Here is a 14,421-nt window from a genome sequence, read left to right as displayed (position 1 = left end):
GGCTGCGGGTGGGAACCGGGCTGGCGCCTTTCCTGGCTCCCCACAGCATCCCGGCTAGCACCGAGAGAGCGCGGTAAGAGGAGAGGACACGGTGGCGTCTCCCACGCTCAGCCCTCGAGCTCACAGGCTTGGGGGTTTGACCCCACTCTATCCCCAGGGATCCCAAGAACCTCGCAACTGCTCGGAGGTCCCAGCTGGTGGCTTACATCAGCAAAGGACCCTGAATCCGGCTTCTGTTCCCTCCTCCATGCTGCCAGCCCTCAGGCAGCCCCTGGCACAGCGGGACCCCAGCCCGCAGCCCCAGCGAGCCTGCCTGGATGGGGGTGGGTGGGCTTGTGCCCCCAGGGACCAGCCCGCTGGCCACAGAGGCATCACAGGGGGGTCAGGGTGTCCGTGCGGGTCTGGAGTTGCTGCTGGGGGGGGGTTGAGCGCTGTTTGCAAACTGATGTTGCAATAAATCATGTGTTTCTAGCCAGGCTGTGGCTGAGTTTCCTGCAGCACGGAGGGGCCCTGGCAGCTCCCCTGGCAGGGTGGGCTGTGGTGGGGGTCGCACTCGCCCACCTGGCGGGTCCATAGTGCAGAGGGCACCCCCGGCCCTTGCTCTGGCCTGTCCCCCCCCGCCCCGCCTCCGTGGCTTTGCCACCCAGGAGCCCAGGCAGGTGGGAGCACTATTGGTGGGGTGGGAGGGGTGTCACTCCCCTGCACGGTTTGTCCCTGGGCACTGCGCTGGGAGGTTGCCACGTGCCACCACTGCAAGGGTGCCAGCAGGGGCAGGTGCAGCTCCCCGGGGGCTAATGGCAGGCAACCCCCCCCCCCAGCACTGCTCACTTCTAAGGGTGCAGGTATCACTGGGACTGGGGTGCCCACAGGGGGATTTGCTGCCCCCCCGGGTGCATCCCAGGATGCTGTGAGCACCGGCACCCAGGAGGCAACATGGTCCCCAGCACCCGAAGCAGCCGCTGGCCACGGCGGAGGCTGAGCACCCATCACAGCTGCAGAGGGGTCTCGCAGGCAGATCCTGAGCCCGGGGGTCCTTGCAGGGGCTGTGTTGGGAGGAAAAACACCACCAGTGAGACATCAGTAAGCCACAAGGGATGGGCAGGCGGAGGCCAAGAGGGCTCCACGCGACCCTTTGGCAGCGGCAGGACGCACTGGTGGCTGCAGCCCTGCACAGTAGCAGCAGCGTGACAGCCACCAGCAGCAGCGGGACGCGGACGGGACGGGACGCGGGACGCGGTGGCACCGAGGGTTGCTGGGCATGTGGGCACAGCAGGAGGAGAGGAGGTGCAGCAGAGGAGCCCAGCCCCGCAGCCCACCGAGGAGCAAGAACCTTTTAACCACCGTGCCCCCTCTGATGTCCCACCATCAGAGGTGAGATAACCCCCGCTCTGCCGTCCCACAGCACAGGGCCGCCCAGGGACTCCCTTGCCCTGGCTTCCTGTCCCCCAGGGAGCAGGAGGCTTTGGTCTACCTGCTGGCCTCTCATAAAGCAATTAAGATTAGGTCCCAGAGAGGAAGGGACCATGTTCCCCACTCAGACGTCACCACCATCACCCTTGCACCAGTGAAATCATGTTTGCCGTGGGGTTAACAGGCTCCTGATAACGCAAGTCATGCTTTCTCCCCTCCTCACCGAGCAAGGGGCCATCCAGGGAGCCATCCCCACGGTGACACTTGCTGGAGGGGACCCGGGTGGATTTCAAGGCAAAGGCCAGGCACGCCCTTTCCATGGCCAAGGAACAAAGCGCCGCCCCAGCCCGGGGCTGGCTGAAGTGCTTATGGCTGCCCTGGGGAAATGAGAGCCCTGGGTGCTGGGCATGGGAAGCGGACAAGGGGCTTAGCCTGCCAGCTGCAGCCCCCCAGGAGATGCCGCGAGTTCATTTAAGTCCTTCAGCCATAAAAGTTTTGTTTCTGGGCAGCTGACGCAGAGAGGAGGCAAGAAAATAGTTGGTACGAGAGGTCACGCCTGTGAAGAGGAGGAATTCCTGGGCGCCGCGTCCTCGCCCCTCGCCTCCCACCCCGGGCGGCGGGGCCGGACAGCGCTGCCTGTGTCTGCGGGCAGGGGCTCTGCTAATTAAACAAAGGGGCGTTTGAAATGCTTGATGCAGAGCTTGATTGCTGCTGGGTTTATTAACATTTTAATTCAAGCAGCAGAAGGGAAGATTTCTGGTTTTAGAGGAGTCAGCTTTTGCAGGGCTCCCCCCCGAAGGAGAGAGGCAGCGGGCACAAGCAAGGGCAGGCAGAGCTTGGAGCTGGGGTGCAGAAACACCCGTGGTTTGGACAGACGAGCGCCGGGCAGAGGCACTGCACGGGGCCCCAGCACCCCCAACAGCCCCTTGGGTTTCTTTCTCACCCGTGCAATGCCAGGTGCCTGTCCCGTGGGTGCAGCACGCCGGCCTCAGCTGCGCCACAGCAGGAGAGGAGCTGACGAGCATCACCCCAAAAAGGGGGGTGAGCCTTTCCCCAGCCCCCCTGAGCCAAGGGGGAGCCCCTGCATTATCCCTGGGTGGGCTCGGGGAGGGGAAGGTTTCTCCCCTCCAGCTTTCCTGCCTTTAACTTGAACGCACCCAAAGATGTGAAACTTGGCTACAGGGCAAGGCAGGTTGAAAAGGATTTTCCACTTCTTTACCAGCAGGAGCGGAGAACGGGGAAGGGAAGGGAAGGGAAGGGAAGGGAAGGGAAGGGAAGGGAAGGGAAGGGAAGGGAAGGGAAGGGAAGGGAAGGGAAGGGAAGGGAAGGGAAGGGAAGGGAAGGGAAGGGAAGGGAAGGGAAGGGAAGGGAAGGGAAGGGAAGGGAAGGGAAGGGAAGGGAAGGGAAGGGAAGGGAAGGGAAGGGAAGGGAAGGGGGCCGCGTGCACAGATGCGGTGGCCGTGGTTATCTCTGCTTCACGCAATAGCCATGTTCCCTGTTATTGATAAGCCGGGTCCTTGAGTGCAGGCTGGATGCGGCCCAGCCCAGGGCCACAGAGGACGGGAGCCCTGACTGCCCCGGGAGCCAGCTCTGCCAGCAGCGAGAGTGAGTGAAGCCATGGAGCTGAGCCGGCCCCTCGGGTCACCTCCTGCCCCTCACCAGCTCAGCGGGAAGAGCTGAGGGTGCTCCAGGTTTTCCCATAGGAAAGCCATGGAGGAGCACAGCCCCACTCAGGGCAGGAACGGGTGGCTGGGGGGAAAGCAGAGGAGGGGTGGGAAGAGGGCTGGGTGGGGAAGGGCTCCCTCCTCCGGGCTCTGGGCTGGACCCCTCACCTGGCAGGACGGCATGGGGGAGCAGGGAGTCCTTCGCTGGAGGGCCAGGCTGCCATGACTAATTCCCTGTCACAAGGAAACAAGTCCTTCCCCTCCCTTCTTCTTGCTCTGGATGGTGCCTCAGATGAAGAAAGGGGGCAATAAAATATTAACATGCCCTTATCTTCAAAAGCAATAGAGGCACTATCAATGCCCAGCTCACTCAAACCCGCAGCCGCACCTGGGTCAGGGGCTGCAACCTCATTGTGTGGTCGTGAGGAACACGCAAAAAGTCCCAACTTCTTCTGAAGAGGGAACGACACCCACTCATTTCCAAGGCCTTTGCAGCCAGCCCTTGCCCACCGGGCACCCCCACCCACAGCACCCCGGCGATGCCCTGGCCAAAGCACCCTCCTGCATCCGTGGCCCAGCAGCGCCCAGCCACTGCCCCGTGCAAGCGGAGCCCCGTCTCGTGCAGGGCACTGGGTAGGGATGCCCGGGGAGGTGAACATGCACAGGTCTGTCCCAGACACGGCCAGATCCCACACCTCCTGCCTCCCCAGAGCCCTCCAGGCAAGAAGAGCTTAGCACCTTCAGGCATCCCCGACCTGCCTCTCGTTCCTGCCTAGCGCAGGTGATCTGAAGCAGCAGTGAACAATCCACGCGAGCTCCCTGAGCATTATCAGGCCAGGTGCCGGGAGAGCCCGTCTCTGCCCGCAGCCCCTGGGAAGTGCTCAGATAGGAAAGGCAGGAGGAGGAAGAAAATTCAGGCCAAGTTCCTGATGGGCCGAGGCACTTGGAAAAGGCCTCCACATTCCTCCACCCTCCTCCCAGCCGCGGCACACTCCCAGCTGCCTCCCGCACCGCGCCAGAGCCTCCTGGCCCCTTGGCAAGCCAGGGCTAGCATGGAAGAGGACAAACTCTTCCTACCCATGACGTTAGAGCAGCTTATCAGGAGCAGCAGAGGATGTGCTATGAAGAGGGGCTTCTCTCAGGCACTTCAAATCCTGACTCCCAGGCTGGGCTAAGCAACAGCTCAAGTCATGGACTGTCCTGGTGGGAATGGGAGATGCACCACCCCACCCCAGCCATGCCCCAGGCCCCACCTGATGTCCCCACTGGTGGCCACGCTCTAGCCCAGGAAACAGCCTCATGGTTTCACCTCAGGGCATCTATGATGCTCCACTGTAATTGCACTCACGCTTTACCTTCAGAGGCTTCCTGCCCTCCCGAAGCCTTGGGGATGGCCCCATCTGGAGTCACACAGCCGGGACACTGCCCTGAGTCCCTTGGTGCCTGGCTCTTCTGGTTTTAATGGGAGACGTTGCAATGGAGGTGCGGGGTAGTGAGAAACCAGCTCCTCTTCTGAAGCTCCTCCTTCAGTCGGAGGCAAAGCCTGTCCACAAACTCATGGCTTTCCGTACCCTCCTGGAACAGACCTGTTTAAAGGTGATTTAAGGGATCTTTTGGTCTTTAAAGAAAGATACGAGGGAAACAGGGCGGAATGAACTCCGTGGCACTGCAGGGGACAGAGGCCTTTGGGTGCACCAGAGGAGATTGCTAGAAAGCACCTTCCTGTCTGAGTTTGAACAACAGCTCAGAAATCTATCAGGAGAGTCATAAAAGTGTTTATCTCAGAAAACCATGATACCTGTGAAGAGGACACGGAGATTTGATCTTCCAGGCATTACATTAACATCACAAATAGATTTCTCCGTAATTTGAGCCTAATCTACGCTAGAGGAACTTCACGTTAGCCATCTCAGCAAACCTAGCATACATGAAATCTGCAGCAGGGAGAGCAGGCTTTATCAGTAGAACCTACACCAATTCAGTGAGCAAAATAAGCTTTATCAGCAAGACACACTTTTATAGTGGAGTAAACATAAGCTCTTCCAGGGATTTTACAGAAATATCAGTGAAAACAGACTCCATTACTAGCCAAAATCTGTCCTGGAGAACTGACCGAGAGAATTAAAGATAAATTGTCCTGCACCCTCGGCCGCTCCACTGCCGATTAAACAGCACCGTGCTGCACGGAAGAGATGAAGACCAGAGGATCCCAAACACATTTACATGGATAAACCAAGCTGCAACCACAGTAGCCAGTCCGCAGAGTCATCCCAAGCAATCCAGTCTACCAGCCTGTCGTCTCCGTGCTCAGGGTACACTTGAGGGCACCAACATTTTGGCAGCTGCTAACCTGGGTTCACACCTAGAAGACACTCAGACCCCAGGCATGGCTGAGCCCCTCCAAGCTCTCTGTTGTGTGCTGGGAGTCTGGAAGAAACAAGTCACCCTGTAAGTAGGGAAAACAGGAGGCTTCACCGGCTCTGGCATTGCCTCTTATCTCCACTGAGGATTTCAGAGGAAGGGTATGCTTTGATGAAGCTTTTCCCACACCGGAGAACTAATCTTTCCTCAAGGCAGGTGCCTTTTTTTACAGAACTTACAACACCCTCTATTTCTGGGATGTCCAGCCTGCTAAAAAAGGCTAAAACCAGGACAAGACCCACGTCACAAACAGCATGATTGCCTTGAACTCGCTTTCCTAGAAAAACTGTCTCTCTGGGTTTCTGAGGTGACTGGAGCAAAGTCCCACACCACCGGCTATGCCTGGCAGGTGCGCCCAAGACTGCTCTGACAGATGCATTTTCATTACCCGAATTTTTAGCCCTTTCCTTTTGGGGGGGGTGGTGCGTGAGCAATTCCAGCCTTCAGTATTCTCCAAGCTGTAGAGAAGCCCAGGGAGTCTGCAGGCATTACAGAGCTACGGGCAGACCGCAGCCACCACTGGCTCCACGACCGTGATGCTCCAGTGTCCTTTGAGCTGTTCCAGTACAGTTTTACAGGAATGAGGGCGCTGCCCTTTTTCTTTGTATTCTCAACGGCTGCAGCGGAGGCCAGGCACCGCATCTCACAGAGCGTGGGTAGGCGAGGAGGCAATTAACCTCTGATCTTCCCCGCCACTGAGTGCTTCCTCACTGGCCTTCTGCTCTTCCCAACCCACCTTCGTTTAATGGTGTTTCCAGATTGCCAGCTGGCAGGTCCGGCCGCTGGCCCATGCAAGGCTGCTCTATCCATCTCCATGCAGGCGGAAGAGGCACAGGCTGCCCGTTCCCAGGGGAGGCCAGCAGGTAAGAGACAGCAGATGGAAAAAACAATTAGCTCCTTGTTTTCAAGGTGAGGAAAGCAGGTGCTTTGGGACCAGGGACATTCCTTGGCAAGGAGAAGGACCTCTCTGCTGCAAAGCAAAGGCCCTGGAAGGGGACAGCGGCTCCCAGCACAAAGCCCCTGCAGGTCAGCCCCAGGGACTGAGACATGAAGAACTGTGGCTGCCAGGAGCCCACTAACACACATTAAATTCCCACCTCCCTGGGCAGAGCTGGCTACAGAAGGCCTGTCCCTGTAGCTGATGTCCCAGGGCCTGCTCACAAACAAGGGCCTTGCTGTGAGTTATGGCCACCAACACATCCCCTCTCCCAGATGCGCTAGGGTGACTGGCATCCCACGTAAGCCCCATGGGCTGATTTCTGGCTTGAAAGTCTGCAATTGGAAATAGGCAATTTTTACCACACAGGTCACAGGCAGATGCAGTTAATCCACCCAACTTCAGTACTTCTGGCTGAGTAAAAACCTCAGGGGAAAAAAAAAAAGGGAATAACCAGGGCAAAACACTCTGTAAAGGCAGCCCAGTCTTGTACAAAGAGACAAGCTTATCCTCAGCTGTCCCTGAGCACAGTACCCTTTCCCACGGGAGATCTTCGCAAAGCAGAGGAGGCTGCCCACAGACACGGCGCTAAAGCTCCCAGCTCACCGGTGGGATGAAGAGCTGCACCGCCCGCGGCAGCGTAAGCCAAGGGGCAGCACGGCACTGCTCGTCCCTGGCTCCTCGCACCACCCTCCTGCTCCGCACACCTCACAACACTGGAAGGCAAGGGCAGGACAGGCTGGGTTTCCCTGCCAAGCCTTGCCAGGGCTGCTGGCTACAGCCCCAGGACTTCGTGGGGCACAACACGATACTGACAGGGAGGACACAGAGAGCTCTGGGAGGAGAAAGCTTTGCCAAACAGCCTTATCTTTGAGATGCTTTTCTGACCTACTCACCTGCAATAAGTATTTATCTTCACTACACAACTTAATCCCCTCAAACTACTATGGCATCAATCTGCTGGCATGGGCACTGTTGAGCAAGCTTTGAAAGATGCCGGAGAGAAGTGCCAAGTTTCAAAACCAGGTACTTTGATACCAGCTTATCTAAGGAAAATTAATAGCTGCAGCGTTCGCCAAGTTACATCCATTTAGGAAACGCTCCATCGCAGAACCGCTTTGTGTGTTATTTCTTTACACTGAGGAAAACAAATCAGCTCAAGAAATGTCAGAAGACCCACGTATTGCTGTAAGGAGCATATAGTTTGCCTTGCTGGTAATGAGGGACACAGAGAGGTGAGAGTATGAAGCCTGCTAACTGTTCACAAGCTGTTAAACGCTTCCACAGGCTCACGGATCTCTGCCGATTGATGCTTGCATCAAAGCTGCCCTTTGCTCACCACCTCCTCATTCAGCAAATCCCGTTCCTATCACTAACAATTGAGCGTCTGTTTTCTGTACACCATGCAAACGGGTTCTCCTTTCCCCGGGTGGCAGAAATTAAGCAGGAGGAGCTCTGAGTTGTGCAGGCTCTGCCACAGCTCCCTCCCAGACACAGGGTCTGGCCTGCTGGCTCCGCACGTGACACGAGAAACGTCAGGGATGTCTGTGAATAATCTTCTAAAAAAATAAGGTCAAGTAGTATTAGGGATAAAGTTCAAATCCCAGAGCTAGTTATAACGGGATGCAATAAACAAGATGCAAAGAGGAGCAGCAGCAGCAGCTAAGATTGCTAGCTCAACACGTATGTGCTGTGAAGAGCATTGAGATGAAGCCTGAAGGAGGTGTGGACATTTCCTGCTTTAGAAGCAGCTTTGGAGAAGAAAATAAAGGTCAGTCTCCTCCCCTGCCCGGGGGGGATGCTTCAAAGGATGACTGGCTTTTGGGATAAAACTTCCAAGCACAATCAGAAGTATGATAGCTCCTCAAGATCTCTGGCTATTTTGCACCTCACACACCATATTTCACACAACCATAAAAACTAATGCAAGTGTCCCAAACGTTGTGAAAGAAACTTCAACTCATTGGGATATCCTGGTCCAGATTCAATCATCTCCTCAACAGCTCTATTGAAAATTAAATGTGATGGGGCATAGTCCTGTGGTCTAAGGACCAGCTGGCAAGACGTCAAAAGCAAAAAAACATACATGAATGGAGATAAGAAACGCTACCTTCACACCATGAATGGAAGGATAAGGGAGCTACCTTCAAGCTCAAGTGTTACCACCCACAGTACTGACCTGAGAACAGTAAAGAGCTGTATTGGGTCTGGCTGAGATGGAGTTAATTTCCCCCCTAGCAGCCCTCACACTGCTGGGCTTTGCAGTGGTACCTAGAAAGGTGCTGATAACACACCAGTGTTTTGGCTGCTGCTGAGCAGTGCTCCCACAGCATCAGGGCTGGCTCTCCAACATGCTCCCCCCTCATCCAGAGGGCTGGGGGTGGGCAAGATCTTGGGAGGGGACACAGCCAGGACAGCTGACCCAAAATGACCAAAGGGAGATTCCATACCATGTGACTCTGCTCAGCAGTGAAAGCTCAGAGAAAGGAGGAGGCGGCGTTTGTTATTATGACTTTTGTCTTCCGGAGCAACCACTATGTGTACTGAAGCCCTGCTTCCCGGGAAGTGGCTGGACATCACCTGCTGATGGGAAGTAGAGAATAAATCTTTTGTTTTCCTTTGCTTCCATGCGTGGCCTTTGCTTTTACTTTATTAAACTGCCTTTCTCTTGACCCACGAGTTCTTTTCCATCTTATTTTCTCCCCCTGCCCCCCATCATGCTGAGAAGGGGATTGATAGAGCTGCTTGGTGGGTACCTGGTGTCCAGCCAAGGTCAACCCACCACGGTCCTTTTTGGCACCCGACGTGGGGCACGAGGCAACGGCAGTTCTGTATCACACGTGCTACAGCCATAGCAGTTATGAAGCGGCAAGCTCCTGTGCGGGTCACGGAGTTTGCTGGCTGCACTGCTTATCTCTTCATTTTGCTGAGCTTGGCAACACGTTAACACAAACAACGGCTACGTGCTTTGCCCTGGCATCGATGGCCTTGCCGTGCCGCGGGAGCTGTCTTGTGGAGAGGGTGAGGGAATGCACCTCCCTCTTCCTGCCCGGGACTGATGTGGGTGGTTTCATTAGGCAGGCTCCCGAGGTCCTCACTCACCCTTACGTGAGCTGTTCAGTACTGCTAATTAACACTGGTGGCATATTATGGGGTTTGTGGAATCTGGTGTCGTCCTGGTGTAAGAGAGACAACTTTCAGGTGAGGCGACACTGAAACATGCCCAGAGGCGGCCGGTCCCTGGGCAGCTGGGTGTGTGGAAGGATTTGGGCAGGTGCCGAGGGCGGTTGTCACCTCCCATAGCCTGGGACTTTACACCTGGACAGGCCAGTAACCCTGGCAAACTGACACACCACCTGATAGAAGGGTGCCTCGCCTCCCCCAGTGAAAACCAGCAGCTCCCAGCACTGTACTGGGGCCTGGCCTGTGCCTACTGAGCCACAGGTCAGCACTTGCAGAGGCAGGGACCCAAAAAACAACAACTACAGCAATGGTCCCAGTAGTGGAAAAGAAATGGGGGACAAGGAGGTCAACAGGTCCATGTCCTCAATTAGTGAGGGAGGAGGAAGAAGAGGAAAGGTTTGATCAAGAAGACGGTCCTTCGGCAAAGAAATTGGAGGGAGGAATGAGAGGATTCAGACAAGAAGTGGAAACTACCCAGTCCCTCACCTCATCAGAACTTCGAGGCCTGCGGAGAGATTACAGCCGCCAGCCAGGTGAGCAGATGGCTGCCTGGCTGCTCCGATGCTGGGATAACAGGGCCAACAGCCAGCAATCGGGTAGGGAAGCTCAACAGATGGGAGCTCTTGCTAGAAACCGGGGAACAGAGAGAGGAATTGGAAAAGAGGCAGCGATTTGCAGTCTCTGGAGACGGCTCCTCTCAAGTGTGAGGGCAAGATATCCATTCAAGGAAGATCTTGTGAACTCCCCAGGAAAGTGGACTACTGCAGACGAAGACATCCAGTACCTGAGAGAATTAGCAGTGCTGGAAGTCATCTACAGTGATCTAGACAATGATGAGGTCTCCAGAGATCCAGACGATGTCCTGTGCACATGGGCCATGGGGAGGGAGGTGATTCAAAGTGCCCCAGCATCATATTCTAACAGCTTGGCAACGATGTATTGCCCAGATACGGACACACCAGCTGTGAAGAGAGTGTCTTCTTGGCTCCAAAACTTTGAAGAAAATCTCTGTCCAGCCAAGGTCAACCTACCACAACAGCACAATCTGAAAACGTCAAGAGACGACACAGAAACAGCTCTGAGATCTAGAAACACAAGCTGAAAATGAAACAGCATTCAACAAGACAGGAAATCAGGAATGCCAGACACAGAGACAGCACCTACAGACTGCAGGAAAAACAGTTGTGTAGACACATCCTTTCTATCTCCACCAGTAACAGTGAAAGTAACTTATGTGGTAATGTGTGTAAGTCCAGCCACGGGGGAGAGGACGTGGTAAAGTCCTTACCATGCAGGATGGGGCACTCTCTGTCCACATAGCTGTTTGGTGATACCACCTAAGCTGCTGGTTTCTGTCACATTGTCTCCTGCCTTTCCAGGATAAATTAAGTGTTTGAGTCAAAGGAGCAATGCTGTGCTGGCCACCCACGCACTGTCCTCCATACCCACCATCTGGGCAAGAGAACGCACTTCAGGAAGGACAGTGAAGGCATGACTGTAAGGAGGTTTCTCCTCAGCTCCTTTAAACCGGTCATTCTTATACCTGTAGGAAACCATGTTTGATTCAGGAAGCTTCTGAGCTGGAACTAAGTACAGGCTTGAACAATATTGAACTATACGGACTTGCCCTTGCCCTTAGTTTCGTCCCATGAACCATGCTGGAGGCAGGACAGGGAGCTGCAGCATCCTTTGGTCTGAGTGCAATTGTTCCCGTGTCTTGTCTGGCTGCTCTCAAACTTCACATCTTCCTCCAAACACCTTGTCCTCGACATTTCAGAGGTTAAAAGGATGGTCATGCTGCTGGCTAAAGAAGAGTCTAAGAAAATAAGCCTAAAAAGAAAGTTTAAAGGCGAAGCTCCCACACAGGACAGTATCTGTTGAAAGAAGCTGGGCTCAGCTGCGCTAGCCCAGAGCCTTGCAGCGGATCTAACTGCAAGCCCCAGCGTCACCGTACCACCGACTGTTCCCATAGCTACACGGGAAGATAAATTTAGTTCAAGAAATGTGTTGCTACATTATTTAAGAAACAAACAGACGCACTCAAGAGGAAAATACAGGCAGGGACCTAGTTTAGCTGCTGCGTGGGCTGATCAGACCTATGGACTTGAGACTGCTTCCCAGAGTGAAAGGGACCAAATCCTGAACCTCAGCACCATGCTGCTCTAGCTCGAGCCACTCAGCTGTGTTAATCACAAGAAGACTCCAGTATGGCCACAGAGGAGTGGCCGGGCTGCACTCTCCTGGGATACTTCCTGGACCAGGAGCCAGGCAGCCACAGCCAGGGTCTCCCCACCTCTCTGCTACTCAACCCAGACTGCTAAGGAGTGCAGCAAAGAGGCTGTTGGGGGTGTCCACTGGCCAGGCATGACCCAGCCTAGCTGTGCTCAGAGCCGTGCCCATGCTGCAGTGCCCTCTGCTCACACTATCTCTGGGTTTCCACCACCTGGGGAACCCAGCCCCCCGGCAATGGGGAGCAGAAGAGCCATGCTGGTCCTGCAACATCAGAGGAGGGTGAGGAGAACCCCTTGCCCCTCCAGAATGATGACCTAAAGCACAAGTAAAGAAACCACAGTTTTGTTAATGATCATGTGCAAAAGGCACAGTGATAGGAGAGAGGGGACTATTACAATATGAGGCTAGTCTCCTCCAGTATGGTCTGCAAGATCTCATCCACCTGATCCGACTCAAAGCTAAAATCCTGGAGCTCCAAGTGGGGGAGGATGAACGAGAAAAGCCAGCTCACTTTCATATGCAGGTTCTTAAGCTTCTACATAACACTGTGGGCAAGAGGGCAAAAGCCAAGAGGAGAGTCAGTGGTGAGAGCCTGGATCTGATACTTCCCATCACACACTCAGCTGCTATCCCCCTTCCTACCAGAAGTACCATGTGCACTGGGGTTCCTTGCTCCATCCCATTCTTATCTCCGTTACAGACCCAACACTGTGCAAGGGATCCAGCAGCAAGGTGCCACAGTACAGGAGAGATACAGTATGGACAAAGCACCTTTCGGTAGGATGTCTTTGAAGCTGGATCAATTATTTGGATTCATCTGGTGATTCTACCTCCTCACAATAGCAGGATCCTCCCTTATAACCCACTTACCTGTACAGCAGGGTGATGGATACCAGGGAAGCAGTGTCCTATGGAAACAGCAGCCCACGATGACTCCTGCCCTCTCCCCCCACCTTAGGGATGACAGGGACTGCCAACCAGCCAACCCACAGCTCCGATCTCTTCACGTCTTCTTTCTTTGGGCCGCTGCAGGACACCGGTTCCCCCCTCAGCACCCCTAACTGCATCTCTGTATTCTTGGGTCTCTCCGTCAGTTCAGCCTTCTCCTTTGCGGACCTCGCCACCTTTGCTTTCCGCTTCTGCCACACAGCTTGGCAGTAACACGTGTACTTCTTACTGCACAGCAAGCCTTCCATCTTCTGAGCTCTGAGCCCCACTATCTGATGAGAGAAGCAGCTTTGAGAATTACTGCTCTGAGTCAGCTAGGGATGAGCAGGACTGTTCTTATCACATAATGTTTTCAAAGCTGGTGTAACCCAGTGGCCTTCTCCCTCCCCAAGATCCTGCAAGGAGGAGCAGAAGGTCAAACAGATAGATGTATGATAAACCAACCAGCTGCATCATGTGCAGAGGGCCACAGAAAGAGAGGTGCCAAGGTCCACTCGACTGCTCTCATGGCAACCCAGCAGCCCCATTGCAGGCCTTTCCCTGGGCAACCGGTGGGCAGGCCCAGTGGCCAGGCAGAAGGGACAAGTGCGGGACACAGGCAGGTAGTGCCACCGTGTGGGAGCAGTCCACACTGCTCCCTCATGACATGGGCAGTACAGGTTTCAGGAAGGGGAGAAAGAGAAGTTGAAAATCAATCAATCAATCAATCAATCAATAAATCCTATCTCAACCCCCTCAAAAGTTAAAGAGAACGTGAGACGTATCCAGAGAAATTCTCTCAGCCAGAAACCTGCTTCCTTGCTGGAAGCCAAAAGGTATCTGGCTTCTTTTGGGTAAAGATGTCCTCTGTACAGAGCCATTCATAGACAGACGGAGATGAACTCTCCAGCAGTGGAGAGGCAGTCACGTCAGCTGCCATCCAGACTGACCAGGGGGCTGGAGAACTGTACACATGGAGCTGATATGGTTAACCACACACAGGGGTGTGAAGGTATTAACACTGATACACAGAAACCAGAAGGATTTAAAAACACCAACTTGGCAAGGATTTCTGTTCCTCCGTCTGTTCCACCCTGCTCCCCTCCTCTGCCTGGACACAGGAGGATGAAGGAGCATTTGAGTCCTGCAGACCCCTCTCTCAAAAAGGGAGGGAAGAGAAGACTACCCAGGGCAGACCCACTAGCTCTGGCCAGGGCTCTGTCCAGCATACTGCATCTCACCAAGACCTTGACATGGCCTCAGTACAGACTCCAAACAAGGGACAGAGGACAGAATATGGTGTGGGGCAGAACCTGCAACCTATCACTTACCTTGCTGTTAAGGATCTGATTTTCTCCTGCGGTCCATCTCCTCTCTAGACTCCAGTCATCTTTTTGAGAAAAGGGGAAAAACAGCAGTCCCATATGCACCGTTTTCTTCAGCTTCCAGCTTCACAGTGCAGGTGAAACTGCTGGTCCAAGCAGGCCAGGGCATTGATGCAGAGGATGGCACCTGGGGAAGAAGTGAGCTTTAAAAAGTGTGAGCCCTGGGGAACCCCGCTGGTGACTGGCTGCCAGCCTGTTGTAACTCCATTTACCATAACCCTTAGAGCCTGACTCATCAGCCAATTGTTCACCTGTCATGTTA

The sequence above is a fragment of the Nyctibius grandis genome, chromosome 13 (genome assembly GCF_013368605.1).
Source record: "Nyctibius grandis isolate bNycGra1 chromosome 13, bNycGra1.pri, whole genome shotgun sequence".
Taxonomy (NCBI): Eukaryota; Metazoa; Chordata; class Aves; order Nyctibiiformes; family Nyctibiidae; genus Nyctibius; species Nyctibius grandis.
This window is presented reverse-complemented; position numbering follows the sequence as displayed.